Source organism: Podarcis pityusensis (genome assembly GCF_964106645.2).
Source record: "Podarcis pityusensis genome assembly, chromosome: 1".
In the NCBI taxonomy this organism is placed as follows: Eukaryota; Metazoa; Chordata; class Lepidosauria; order Squamata; family Lacertidae; genus Podarcis; species Podarcis pityusensis.
The window spans coordinates 30421642-30437004 of NC_138028.1; positions in this window are offsets into that span (position 1 = coordinate 30421642).

The window sequence follows — 15363 nt, forward strand, 5'->3', positions numbered from 1 at the left end:
TAAGGGAGAGGAGGTTGTGGGACGTTTAGTTGAGAGAAAAGGCGATGATTAGGTGATGCGATAGAGGTTTGTAACATTATGCATGGCATGAAGAAAGTGGATAGAGAAAATGTTTTCTCCTTCTATCATAACATTTTGTTCAGAAAAGACACCAGTGGTATAATGAAAGGGAGCAAGTCCACACTCTTTAGCAGAACAGGGAAGAGGGATTCAGCCTGTGCTGGATGGGGGGTAACTTCCCCTTAAGACACAGGTTTGCAGTTTGGGTGGTCTCTGCAATGGCCAGGCCTGCATTTGCACCATTAAAGCTCGTGTGCCAGCTGCGCCTGTTCCTTGTGATGTCTGATTCAACCACAGTGGTGCAAGCCTTAGCTGCATCCTGTTCGGAGTAGTGTAATGCACTCTATGTGGAGCTGCCTTTGAAAAGTGCTCAGAAACTTCAACTGACTCAGCTGCAGCCAGATAGTTGACCAGGACGGGTTATAGGGAGCCTAGGATTCATTTGCTACAACCATCCCACTAGCTACTGGTCTGCTTCTGGTGCTGGATATGCCCTATAAAGCCCTATATGGCTTAAGTCCAGCCTATTCTCTCATACAAGGGTTTTGAGATCTTCAAGGGAGTCTCTTCTTTCAGCCCCACCACTCTCATGGGCATGCTTGGTAGGGATGTGGGAGAGGGCCTTCTCAGTGGCTGATCCCAGACTTTGGAACTCCCTCCAGTGGCAGACTTCAGGCTCTCAAATTTCACCATGGAGCACAACCCTAAAACTCCCTCTGCTCCCTCCCCTGGGAAGCTCAACTGGCTGCCTCCTTGTTGTCTTTCTACCAGCAAGTGAAGCCTTTACCCATCTGACAGGCTTTTGGGAACTGGCTGCTTTTAATGACGGGCTAGATGCCATGCTGGTTTTTGTTGTTGTGATTGCCTGTATGTTTTTAATAGATCTTTTATATATTTAAAGAGTTTTAATTCTCATAATGTTTAATTGTTTTAAATGATCCACCCCCACCAATGTCTTCAGCACTGCTTATTTTATCTGTAAGCTGCCTTGGATCCCTGTCAGGGGAAAAGGTGGGGGTATAAATAAACATAACAACAACTGTTGTATGACCCACCTTTAGAATGGTTGGATGAACTGCAAAAATGAAAAATATTGCTAAGATCAAGGGCTGCTTCTCGTACTATATTGGAAATCACTATTAACTACTAAGTAAATGCTTGATGTAACATTTTGGTCATGTATTAATTGGTGCCGTTTTGAACTCCTGAATTATTATTATTATTATTATTATTATTATTATTATTAGGGCGGGTTATAACAATTTAATTAAAAAAACAAAAACTCCAGAAAAACACATATTGCATTCACAAGGATAGAGTGGATACTGAAAACACACAGATGTCAAAGGCCATGGAATGTGTGTCTTCCACATTTGCTGAAAGCTGTATAGAAGTCCCCTGTGTAGGGATGGAATCCTACCATTGCATGATTCCCTAGATAACTGCGTGTGGCTGTGACCTGGTAGAGCAAAGTAACAGGGGAAATCATCTTGGAAAGTTGAGGAGCTGCTGAAGGCTCCTTCTCCACTGCTCCCCACAGCCTTACCCAATGCTTGTGTGCCTCCACCAACCTTTGCTTTCATTCAAGCCTTTCTCAGTTGCAACCTGCTGGTCATGAGCAACTATCTCGTTTCTCAATCGTCTCCAGGAGGGAAGCCAACCTCCTTCTTGAAGGGCAACCAGACAAGGTTGTTCATCCTGCGTAGCTGCTTCCTGAAGTCAGCCCATCCGGTCTGGCCCAGCCTGGCTATATCTTGTCAGAATCTCTTTGATCCATACAAATCGCCGAGGCTGCTTCTCTTCCACTTCTTTGTCACCTGCGAAAACAATATTCCAAATCTGCCCGATAATCTTTTACCACCAAGGACACCATGGCTGCAGCGAGCGAAAGAGCCCCCTGACTAATGAATGGCCCAGGTTAGTTGGCTGGGAGACAAGCCACAAGTGTTCTGAGATGCATTTCTTTCCCCGCATTATTTTATTTATCTCACAGGCCAGTGAAACATTTTAACGCGAAACCCAAACATCCCTAGGGGACCTACCTGCCATGAAAAGTCTCCCAGATTCTCAGATTTTTAAAAATAAACTCAATCAATATTAATTTACTTCACTTGTTCATAAATTAGACACAGATCTTCGGCGACTCAAAGCATATTTTCGCCTGGGACAAAGCATATATTTAAAGGCAAATAAAGGCTTCTGTTTTTTATTATTTTTAAGAGTCCTCGTAGTACAAAGAGGACAGGCTATGAGAACACACAAGCAGTTTCTGTTAAAATATTCTGGCCCTGAATCACAAATCAATATATTTATGATATCGTGAGTGAAGATGGACCACCTCAAACAGACAAATGATGTCAGCTTTGACACCTAGGACAAAAACTCCTGCGCCAAAAGGATGGAGTGTTGTCATGCATTGTTTGCAACATGCACCAGGAGGCAGGAGATGGTTTGCTCCACCCTCTTAAAAACTCTCTGCCCCTAAAGTATGGCTGTCACTAGACTTGATATGTGGAGAACCTTTTCCAGCTTCAGGGCCACATTCATTTCTATGCAACCTTCTTGGGGTCGCATACCAGTGTTGGGCATAAGTGGGTAGAGGAATGATGGGTGCAATTTTTTCCTTTGTACGGTAGACTAGCAGCTACCCATGTGCTCACACACCCATCTTTCCTCTATGCAGGCAAGCAATACGCTTGTTAGTAATAATAATAATAATAATAATAATAATAATAATAATAATAATTTATTATTTATACCCCGCCCATCTGGCTGGGCTTCCCCGGCCACTCTGGGCGGCTTCCAAAAGAATATTAAAATACTATAATACATCAAACATTAAAAGCTTCCCGAAACAGGGCTGCCTTCAGATGTCTTCTAAAAGCCTGGTAGTTGTTGTTCTCTTTGACATCTGGTGGGAGGGTGTTCCACAGGGAAGGCGCCACTACCGAGAAGGCCCTCTGCCTGGTTCCCTGTAACTTGGCTTCTCGCAGTGAGGGAACCGCCAGAAGGCCCTCAGTGCTGGACCTCAGTGTCCAGGTAGAACGATGGGGGTGGAGACGCTCCTTCAGATATACTGGACCAAGGCCGTTTAGGGCTTTAAAGGTCAGCACCAACACTTTGAATTGTGCTCGGAAACGTACTGGGAGCCAATGTAGGTCTTTCAAGACCGGTGTTATGTGGTCTCTGCGGCCACTCCCAGTCACCAGTCTAGCTGCCGCGTTCTGGATTAGTTGTAGTTTCCGGGTCACCTTCAAAGGTAGCCCCACGTAGAGCGCATTGCAGTAATCCAAGCGGGAGATAACCAGAGCATGCACCACTCTGGCGAGGCAGTCCACAGGCAGATAGGGTCTCAGCCTGCGTACCAGATGGAGCTGGTAAACAGCTGCCCTGGACACAGATTTGACCTGTGCCTCCATGGACAGCTGTGAGTCCAAAATGACTCCCAGGCTGCGCACCTGGTCCTTCAGGGGCACAGTTACCCCATTCAGGACCAGGGAATCCTCCACACCTGCCCGCCTCCTGTCCCCCAAAAACAGTACTTCTGTCTTGTCAGGATTCAACCTCAATCTGTTAGCCGCCATCCAACCTCCAACCGCCTCCAGGCACTCACACAGGACCTTCACTGCCTTCACTGGTTCTGATTTGAAAGAGAGGTAGAGCTGGATATCATCCACATACTGATGAACACCCAGCCCAAATCCCCTGATGATCTCTCCCAGCGGCTTCATGTAGATGTTGAAAAGCATGGGGGAGAGGACAGAACCCTGAGGCACCCCACAAGTGAGGGCCCAGGGGTCTGAACACTCATCCCCCACCACCACTTTCTGAACACGGCCCAGGAGGAAGGAGCGGAACCACTGTATAACAGTGCCCCCAGCTCCCAGCCCCTCAAGACAGTCCAGAAGGATGTTATGGTCGATGGTATCAAACGCCGCTGAGAGATCCAGCAGAACTAGGAAACAGCTCTCACCTTTGTCCCTAGCCCGCCGGAGATCATCAACCAGTGCGACCAAGGCAGTTTCAGTCCCATGATGAGGCCTGAATCCCGACTGGAAGGGATCCAAATGGTCCGCTTCTTCCAGGCGTGCCTGGAGTTGTTCAGCAACCACTCGCTCAATCACCTTGCCCAAGAATGGAAGATTTGAGACTGGGCGACACATCCTGTTAGACTTCCAGGACACATCCTGTCCAGTCAGAGGCTCTCAGGGATGGTGCAAAGCAGGACAGCTGAGGGATGTGGCATGGAGAGAGGCCTGTGATCTGTGGTGGGATGTGCTCAGAAAGGAGGAAGAGCTCCACTCTTTTCCAGAATTAGAATGTCCCTTTGCCTCTCCTTGCTTCCAATAGGCTGCGTGCCACCCTGATATTTTGTCCGTCTCAGTGCTGAGAAGTGTGCTTCCTTCTCTTCCTCCTCCTCTTTTCTGCCTTAACCTTTCCAAGGTGCCCTCCACCAGCCCCTTCCAGCCTTCTCTTCATCGCTGTGGGAAGTGCTGCTTTTCATACTCACAGGATCACTCACCAACCCACTGAAAGAGTCTGCTTATATTGGGAATATGCAGGTGGAAGCTATTGATTTCTCCATCCATTACTTATCACGTGAATTAATGCATGGAAGTGTTTCTTCTTCTCTCTTGCCCCACATTCCTGAGGATGCTTTTATCGTGTTCATGTAGATGGCCGTAGCTTGTTCGAAATCGTTTGCTTGTGTGTCACTAAGCAGAGAAGAAGCCCTTGAAACAGTCTTCAATTACGAGCCGATTCTCTGTCTGGGACTGCAGGGTCATCACCAGTTTATATACGTTCCGATTAGCACCCATCTCCCTCTTTCTCGTTCTGTCTACGTTAGGTATCTTCTAAAACCTTTTCTTGTGCTCCACACTCCCGGTAGGTGGTCCACAGCTGCTTTGAAGCAAAGACTTAAGGGGGGGGAGATGAAAATGTGGAAAGCCATATATAAAAGCAGAGCATATTTTTCAATGCGCTCATACATTTCCCCTGCCACTGTGACAGTTCTGACAGCATACATTACACACAGCAATTCCATCTCCTGACATCGTAGTAGTCAGCCCTCCATCCTCCTTGAGAAGCGTCTGGGATGAGCTACGCTCTGTGTAATTGCTCAAAGAACGGCTGCAGGACCTCTGAAGCTTGCCAGATGTCACTGACTGAACCCAAGCCCAGAAGAGTAATCTCAAGCCACAGACCACCATAGGTGTCAAGGGGGGGGGAGCCTTAAATTAAACATTGACATTTGCCAGTCTATGTTGACACCTGTATAGGTTTTTAAAATCCCTGAAAAACCTACTTGTCGAGTGCCTAGGGATGGGTTAATTTGTCACTTTCTGTTTCGCCCAGTTTCTCATTTTTCTCATATTAAATTCGGTTCTCCACATTTCCATACCATTTTGTGACTTTTTAAAAATTAGTCATCATGAAGCTTCGTTAGCACTTTAGTGTGAATTCACCCAGTACAATTTTTCCCCAAGACACTTTTTTTTGGCCTATTTTTGTCTCATATACACCTTTTGCAAAGCACTTTCCCTGATATAATGGAATTCTATATGCCGTTGTCACTAGTGTATTCATTTATACAAACCTTTTACCCTAATGTATGCATTTTTGCACACATTACTTGACTGAGGAGTTGCATTACAAAATTCAGAATTTCAAAGGATGGCTGTGTTTCAGTGTATTGTTTTGGAAAGTTCAAATTAGGTAAATTTACCTTTACATGTGAACTGAATTGAGTTTCTCCCCTATCCCTGAGAGAGCTATAGTGTGAATAAATTTTCTAATCAGGATTGCCCAAGGCAAACATAGATTTGGATTTAGTCTCCCTAGAATCACTACTGTACTGTCCATACAGCAGAGCCCTTACTAAGCACAAAGGAATTCTTTATCCAGGGTGCAATAATCAGGGAGGACAGGGAATGTAGAATCATACTTTGAAGGCAAGCAACATGGGAAGCTACCTGTTACCCAAGTAACATCATTGGTCCATCTATTTCACCACTGTCTACACCAGGGACAGGGAAACTGTGACTTTCCAGATCTTGTAGGACAGCAACATCCAGCAGCCCCAGTCAACATGGCCAATGGTTAGGGGTGATGGCAACTGAAGCCCACCAACATCCAAAGGGCCACAGTTTCCCCACCCCAGTCAACACTGGTCAGCAGCAGCAGGCCTCTGGGGTCTTCCCCAGCCTTGAGTGAAGATGCTCAGGATTAAACCTGGAAGCTTTATCATGTGCTCTGCCCCTGAGCAGTGGCCCTCCCTTTTAGAGGAGCTCTACCAAATCTCTCTACGTTGCACTTCCTACTCCCATCAGGCATGATCTTTCCCTTGCCACCATTTCAAGATGTAAAGGAGAAAAGGAAAAAGAAACAGGGGGAAATCTCAAGGTGCACAAATTAATGGTATGTTACATAGGTGCAGAATGTTTTTTATACATATGGTGGGCCATTGTCAGGGACCGTGCTGAGGAGGGCTGCACTGAGGAGGAATGGTGGGAGCCACCCCTCCCCCTGCTCCTGCTTCTGAATCTTCCCAGGAGCAGGAGGACAGTATAGATTCAGAACAGTGATTTGCAGAGGGGCATAGTTCAGAAGGCAGAAGCTGGGAAATACTGGATGGGGAACAGCTAGGAGAAGAAACACTGGAAAAGAGAGGGTTAACTGATTCATAGTCTCTGGACATCATTCCTCCACTCAGCTCAAGGTCAAGAAGAGCTCAGAAAGTCTCAAAACAGAAAGCACAGAGGGTACAAGCTCAGATTACAAAACATAGGAGTGACGTAGATTAATAGGGATTGAGGAGGTATAAGCCTTAATTGGGAGCACTGCCATTCTGGGCTGGCAATTTCTTTTGTTCTTCGCTGTGCTTATTAAAGAAACTGACTGGTAAGAATTCCTTTTGTTTGATCTGCTCATTTACGGCCACAGGGGAGGAAGCCGATTCCCTGAAGCCTAATCACCACTGACCCAGGGAAAAGTCAACTGGGGGTACAGCCAATGGTGGGCAGAGCTCCCTCTATCTGCCACCCCTTCCCTCCCAGCTCCTCTCCTTCTCCACCTCTTTTCACATCCACTCTTTTTGCTACCCCTTCTTCTCCCACTCTCAGTCAGAGCTCAGGCCACCAGGCAGGCCCAAACAGATACCTCCTGCCTCTGTGTTTCTCTTGGGGCATGGGTTCAGGCAGTTGAGGCACCTGTTGCCCAGCAGGTACAGAGACAGAGAAAGGGCTGGTTGCCCTCTGCCACTGCCTCTTCTCCTCACTTCTCAGGTGGTGGTGCAGGCAGGAAGTGTACCTGTGACTGAATCAAAGCAGCGGCTTCGGCTTCCCATAAGATCTCTTGAGAGCTCTATAAGATCTTAATGGAACACAGAATCTGCTGCCACAGCCACTTCTCCAGCAATGGCAGCAGCAGGCAATCCATTGGGAAAGGGATCTGCTGCCCCCATGGATCTTGCCCCTGAAGCAGGCAGCTTCATATTGCCTCATTTAAAAGCCAGCCCTGTATGTGGTTTATTTCCATCTTGTTACTCCCAAAATCTCAGGTATGGGACTTGAGAATTCTAATGAAGTCAGGGAATAAATAGTGTGTGTGTGTGTGTGTGTGTGTGTGTGTGTGTGTTTTGTTAGCCCTCGTTACATCTTGTTATCAGCCAGCTTACTCACTGTGTAATGTTCAGGGAACATAGAGATGACATTGTAATTTCAAAATTATTTCCTGGGTATTGTTTTTTGCTGTTGTTAAAATGGCCAGACCCTCCCTAGAATATCTGGCACGGAAGTGGCTTCCGTGCATGTTATTATATTTGGGTTAATGTGTGTGCCTTTAATAATGTAAATGGTAATAAACATTATTTGCAGGATCAACTGACTTCAATATTAAAATTGAAGTGAATTTACAACTCTGAAAATGGAATTGTTGGAGATGATATAATCTGGCTTTAGATCATTTTCTGTCCAAAAATAACATTCTTCACCCCGGTAAGATTATTCATAACCTGCGTATTGCACTCGATTTAATTGACAGGCTGCGTAAATTACCCCCCTCATCTCCCCATGAAAACAACATTTATGTGATTTGGTTTTTTTAACTCAGCTGTTAAATACAGGCTTTAGTTTCTATCAGTCGCCGCCAGTTTAGCTAAAGTGGTTTTCCTCTAGCTTTGCTCTTTCTTATCTGATCATTGCTTTCCCTTTATTGCTTCTGCATTGGAGACACATTTGTGTTACGATAAAGCTGCTGAAATCCAACGACTACTCACTGAAGCAAGGGCCGTCAACAAATCCTTGGTTTTTGGCACAGAAATTTTTTGGGCTGGAGGAACTTTTCTCATTTGAAGAATAAAAACTTAAAAAACAACAACAGAATGGTATTTTGCTTCTAGATACACTAGGTTTATGTTCCGAAAAGTGGTGCCTCTAGAATATTTTAATTTGTTCCCCTTTATTTTGCTAATGTTAAAGAGGTATTTCTTTATTTTATATACAGCCCTATACCCGGAGGTCTCAGGGCGGTTCACAGAATAAGATGAGATCCCGTTCATCAGTCTTAGTAAGGCTGCAACTATAAACCCACTAGCCTCACTGAAATCAATAAGATTTACTTCATAGTGGACATGTATAGGATTGTGCTGTAAAGGTCAAAAACAGAGAAAAATGGGTACTGGTTAATTTTGCCTACTCTTACATTGTTTCTGAAGGAAACTCATTAATAAATCCTTTGTAACTATGAGCTGTACATATGCAATATGTGCAGAGCATGACAGCATAACTTAACTAAATATTGCCCTTGGGGGTTTTGTGTATCATATACACAAACCATTTCTACCTGACACCATGGGAGAGTCTTGTGAAGCTTAAAGTTGGTTGTATGATTTTTGTTGCAGGGGGTGGTTAGAACTAAAACTAACTGGATAGTTCAGATTTTGGGGAAATATAGTGGATTCTTCCTGCTGATTTGAGCGGAAGTTCTACTATGAGATATTATCTGTGTGGACCTAACCCCCAGAGCTGATTTTGAAGGTGCACAGGGACCTTGTGAGGAAGAAGCAGGTTTGCCGTGTGCCCCTGCCCCATATTTCCCCCATAGTTCTCTGTTTGTGCCTTTAATTGTGAGTGCGGTGTAATATGAAGCTTACATGTAGGGGTGACTTAATATCACTTTTTCATTAGCTGGTTTCTGTTTTTACTAGGGCCTGTGCCCCTACTTGCTTCACTTGTCAACTCCACCAACCTCCATAGCCCAGTTAGTTAGATCATGGTGCTGGCAATGCCAAGGTTGCAGGTTTGATCCCCATATGGGGCAGCTGCATATTCCTCCATTGCAGGGGTTGGACTAGATGATCCTTAGGAACCCTTCCAACTCTACAATTCTATGATTCTAACTCCTTGCCCCTTTATTTACACTTCACATAAAAAGAAATCAGAGCTCACCACACATCTGCAGCTCGTCTTGAGCCACCTGCCTGCATCTGTGTCCTCTGGATGCCTCTTCCTCACTTCACCTGGGTTGCCCACCTGCCCACATCTCCCTCCTCCAGTTCCTTCCTCCTCACACCTCCTGGGCTTGCACCTCCGTTATCCAGATCTGTCCACTCCTCTCCTGAACCACAGACATCAACTGGATGCAGTTCCCCCTGGTTTATGGTCTGTGAGTAATCAGAGAGAAGGTAAACCACATAGGTTTTTATGCTAGCCAAAACACAAGAGAGACACTCTTTTTTTAATATTTGTGCACATTTTGTTCTGTTCAGCAGGAGTTCTGGAGCATGTTGCAACTGGCATCCATTGTGGTTCATGTAGGTTTAGTTGCACTATGGCTAGCAGCTGTAAAGGCCTGACTGTTGTGGACCTATTGACACCATAGAGTTGTAAGATGGGGAGTGCTGAATATAATGCCCTTTTATCATTGTAAAAGGTGGACTCCTGATGTGGTTTCTACAACTAGAAAGCGATGGATTTCCCCCCAAGGTTTAGCTATTGATTAAAGCATTCAATACATTTCAAGTTTTACAAAAAAACGTATCTGCAACGTGGCTAATGATATTTAAATCAAATACAATTTAAATCAAATATATACACTGCAAGTACCGAAAACATTTAACCCCCTGAAGCTGCCTTCAAATCAGATGTCATGCCAAGCCATGAGCCTGCCAGAACTTTGTAGTCTTGACCAGTTGCCAAAAAGTCACAAGGACTGAAGTGTACCTTTCTGGGGAAGAGCTATGCAAGGTTTGTTCTACCACCAAAAAGGGTATCTGGGATCTAGATGCTTTGGAGCAGAGATGGTGAACCTGCAGCCCTACAGATGCTGTTGAGTTACACACACACACCCTCATTCCCAGCCATTGGCCATGCTGGATTTCTGTTGCTGTACATAGGGTGGAGCGGACCTGCAGAGCCCTGCTCCTTACTGCTGCTTAATTGGATGGGTCTGGGGCAGAGCAGAGCAGTGGCAAAGTTGAAAGCATGTGAATGCACCCGCAAGAGTGTCAGGTTGGCAGCAACAGCCTCACAGGTGCAACCGTGTGGCTCAGGCATTGCTCCCATTCTGCCCTGTGTAGGTAAGCAACCATGGCCCAGGTATCAAGGAGTGGCTCTGTTCTACCGCACAAGCTGCTACTGAATTTAATGATTCTGTCTCCGTTGGGATTAATTGTAAATATTGACCCAGGCCACATTCACACCACATGCTTAAAGCTCTAGGACACCACTTTGAATGATCATGGCTTCTCCTAAAGAATTATGGGAGCTGTGGTTTGCTAAGGGTGCTGAGAGTTGTTAGAAAATCCCCATTCCCCTCCCAGAGCTACAATTCCAAGAGTGGTTTAACAATTAATCTCACTTCCCAGGGAACTCTGGGGACAAACGACATAGCTCAGAGCATGAGATTCTAAATCTTAGAATTGGGGGTTTGAACCCCACATTGGGCAAAAGATCCCTGTGTCCCATCTAACTCTACAATTCTATGATTCTGTGTCAGGAGCGGGAGTCAGGAGCAAGTCGGTAATAAATCACAAGACATGAGTAAAGGTAACTCTTTATTCAAGGAGACAAATTCGACTCGGGCCAGGCCTAGTGAGCACCGGAACGCATCCTGGTAGATCTTTCCCCTCCTCCCCAGGTCCTTCCCAAGCAATCTGAGACTATGTCACAATTTCTGTATTTGCTCTGCCCTCTTCATACCTCTTCTGGTTCTGGGAGACCAGGGTGGGAAGGGAGCTGGTTGCAGCAGGAGGGAGAGATTTCTTCAGCAGCATCCCTAATCACGGCTTCTAGCCCCCCACCCCACCCTGTCCAACCTCTGCTTCTGCCTCTGCTTCTGGGCTGCTCTCTGCCCCAGCCTCTTCCTCTCCCAGTCTGCTCTCTTCTTCCTCTGAGCACTCATCATCATCCCACCACCAATCCCCTGACTCAGAGCCTTCTTCCCTTGGGGGTTCCCCAGTTGGTATCTGACACCACTCCTCTGCATCCAGCCAGTCCATGACATTCTATAATTCTAGCTCCCAGAATTCTTTGGGGAAGCTGTGACTGTTTAAAGCAGCATCAGAGCGCTTTAAATGCAGGGTGTGAATGTGGCCTTACAAAGTGTCAGCACTTCTGGCTTTCTAATGGTAGCATAACTAGCTTTGCCTCATGTTGCGTAATTACTGGACCCAAGGCATCTTTTGCTTTGGCCAAAAACCGTATTTCTCCTTGTTTAGCTTCATGGATTCATGGCTCTGATCCATTGCTCAGCATTTTCTTGGGATCTTCCACTGACATGCCATATGTTTGGATTCCATCACTGAAGACAACTGCTCCTTTTCTCTGAGCGGTTGTCATCTCCCTCTGAAAAACCTCAAGAGCGTGTTCCTTTTTATTTTTCCTCCAAAAGAAGAGCTTGGGTGTTTGGGATAAAACCTAAGCATCATTTCCAGGAGATGATTATGCACTGCTGTGCTAACAAAATTCATGTTTGGGGTGCTTCTACACAAGAGCTCTTCAGCGCTGTTAAGACATTGCTCTTTTTTTTTGCAAGTAGCAGGAAGCAGAATTAAAATTAGGGTTCCATACAGCTTTAGCTGTGCCCTTTCATATGGCCGAAGATGGTTCTATAGTATCTTCTCACAAATAAGCTGCTCTCAGCCACTTACCTGGCTACTTCAGGTTTATTGCTTGCAGGTTTAGCTGGTTTTATTGTTTTCTTATTGCTCCCAGTGGGACGATTACTAAGTAATGTCTCCTTCAATAGGTGCTCTATGAATTGCCCCATGTTAATTTATTCTCCCATAAGGGAGTGGCCTTTGCTTCTGGTTACTGATTTCCTCATATCTTTTTTTCTTAATTTAATTTTTCTATTTTTCCATTTAAAAAAAGGAATGAGGAAAATAGGAAACCAGTAATTAAGCACATAACCCCCATGGGGGGGAGGGGCAGTTCTGAGGAGCTCTGGAAAATGAAGCGGGATCTCAGACGGCTAGAGCGAGTATGGCGACGGACTTGTGACAGAGCCTCAAGAACATCTTATAGGACGCTTATGAAAGCTTATGAGATGGCTATGAAAGCTGCTAAGAAATCTTACTTTGCAGCTTCCATTGCATCCGCTAGCTCTCGCCCGGCACAACTTTTTAGAATAATTAGGTCAATAACGTCCTTAGGAGGACAACCAAATTTAAGCACAAATTCGACCCACAGCTGTGAGGCATTCGCGAGCTTTTTTGCGGAGAAAGTCCTGTTGCTCCGCTGTGACCTCCCTGCCAATTTAGATACAGTGACTGAACTGGAGGCCCCTCGACTGACTTCAGGTCCAGTGTTGGACCATTTTGATCGGATACTCCCTACTGATGTGGATAGATTCCTCCAAGTTGGTAGGCCCACCACATGCCTCCTTGATCCGTGCCCGTCTTGGCTGATTAGGGAGTGTCCAGATATTGTGTGGACCCCCCTGGTTGAAATTATCAATTTGTCCCTTGACACGGGGACATTCCCAGGGGAACTGAAGGAAGCAGTGGGGTGTCCACTCTTAAAGAAAACTTCATTAGATCCCTTAGACCTATCCAATTACCGCCCAGTTTTAAATCTTCCATACCTGGGTAAGGTAATTGAGAGAGCGGTTGCTGAACAGCTTGGTAGGTTTCTGGAGGAAACATCGGCATTAGATCCATTTCAGTCCGGTTTCCGTCCTGGTTTTGGGACGGAGACGGCTCTGGTTGCCCTAACAGATGATCTCCGTAGACAACTGGATTGAGGCGGGTCAGGACTGCTGATCCTTTTAGATTTGTCAGCAGCCTTTGACATGGTCGATCATGATCTTCTGGACCACCGCCTCGCAGACATGGGGATACAGGGCATAGCCCGTAACTGGTTGTACTCTTTTATCTCTGGTCGGGGACAGAGGGTGGCACTAGGGAGGGAAATGTCGTCGCGCCACTCCTTGGTGTGTGGAGTGCCGCAGGGCGCAATTCTCTCCCCGATGCTTTTTAACATCTTTATGCACCCCCTTGCCCAGATTATCTGGAGCTTTGGGCTGGGCTGTCACCAATATGCTGATGACACTCAGCTCTATCTGCTGATGGATGGCCACACCAACTCGGCCCCGAACACACTGACCAGATGCTTGGAAGCTGTGGCTGGATGGTTTCGTGCGAGCCGATTGAAACTAAATCCTCTGAAGACAGAGGTCCTATGGCTAGGTCGGGATGGCATGGGGATGAGGGACCAATTCCCTTCTCTTGCGGGGGCCCAATTAGTGCCATTGCCCTCCATTAAGAGTTTGGGTGTAATCCTTGACGCCTCCCTTTCCATGGAGGCGCAAGTTACAGCAACAGCCAAGGCGACATTTTTCCACCTTCGCTGCATCAAGCAGTTGGTCCCTTACCTTTCCCGCCCCGACCTGGCCACAGTGATCCATGCGACGGTCATCTCCAGGCTTGACTACTGTAATTCACTCTACGCGGGGCTGCCCTTGAAGCTGTCCCAGAAACTCCAGCGGGTACAGAATGCTGCAGCGAGGCTCCTCACGGGGTCTCTGCCATGGAAGCATATTCACCCAGTGCTTTTCAAGCTGCACTGGCTCCCAGTGGAGTACAGGGTCAGATTTAAGGTGCTGCTTTTGACCTTTAAAGCCCTTCATGGCCTAGGACCCTCGTACCTACGGGACAGCCTCTCCTGGTATGCCCCACGGAGAGCCTCAAGGTCCACCCTAGTGGTCCCAGGCCCTAAGGAAGTTAGACTGGCTTCAACCAGAGCCAGGGCCTTTTCAACTCTGGCTCCGGCCTGGTGGAACGCTCTGCCTCATGAGACCAGGGCCCTGCAGGATCTGATTTCTTTCCGCAGGGCCTGTAAAACAGAGTTGTTCTGCCTGGCCTTTGGCTTGGAGCCAATTTGATTCCCTCCCTCCCTCTCTTTCTTTTTTCTTTTCCTTCTCCTCCTACGATGAGGCTACATTTTAATATTTTAATGTTCCATTATTTTAATGTTGTATTTTATTTTTGTTTTTAAGTTGTAATCATTCATCTTGTTTTTATTATTGCTTGTAAGCCGCTCTGAGCCCGGCCTTGGCTGGGGAGGGCGGGGTATAAATAAAAAATTATTATTATTATTATTATTATTATTCTGACATGGAGCAATTCACAGAGAGGCTATTCAAGGGGAAATTACAAGTCACCAAGCTAGGATCAACAGGAAGCAATAAAATCAGCTGACCATACAAAGAGGAAGTGATTTGTTTACAGGCCCAGGAGCCTTGAAAAACATTGGTACTGCTTTGTTGGTACACGTTGAACAACCTCAATCTCCAATTATATTTTAATATTTTAAAACAATCACAAATCATGTCTGGAAAAACATGGGAGGGCAGCACAGAAAGCAAGTGATTGGAAAAAATATATGGATGTTCTATAAAAAGTAGGTGAACAAAGGAGAGCAATTCCATAGAAAAGGGTTAGTGTGGAAGCATCTGTGGACTAGACAAAGTTAAAATGGAAGGGGAGGCTCCCCACTTCAGAGGTTTGCCCCCAAATTCTAAAGAGGGACAAGGATGGGGGAAGAAAGATAGTGCACACATTCTTGCTCCCCTGCCAATGTGTTTATTTTAACCCACAGTGGTACCTCGGGTTAAGAACTTAATTTGTTCTGGAGGTCTGTTCTTAACCTGAAACTGTTCATAACCTGAAGCACCACTTTAGCTAAAGGGGCCTCCTGCTGCTGCTGTTGCCACTGCTACACAATTTCTGTTCTCATCCTGAAGCAAAGTTCCTAAGCCAAGGTACTATTTCTGGGTTAGCAGAGTCTGTAACCTGAAGCG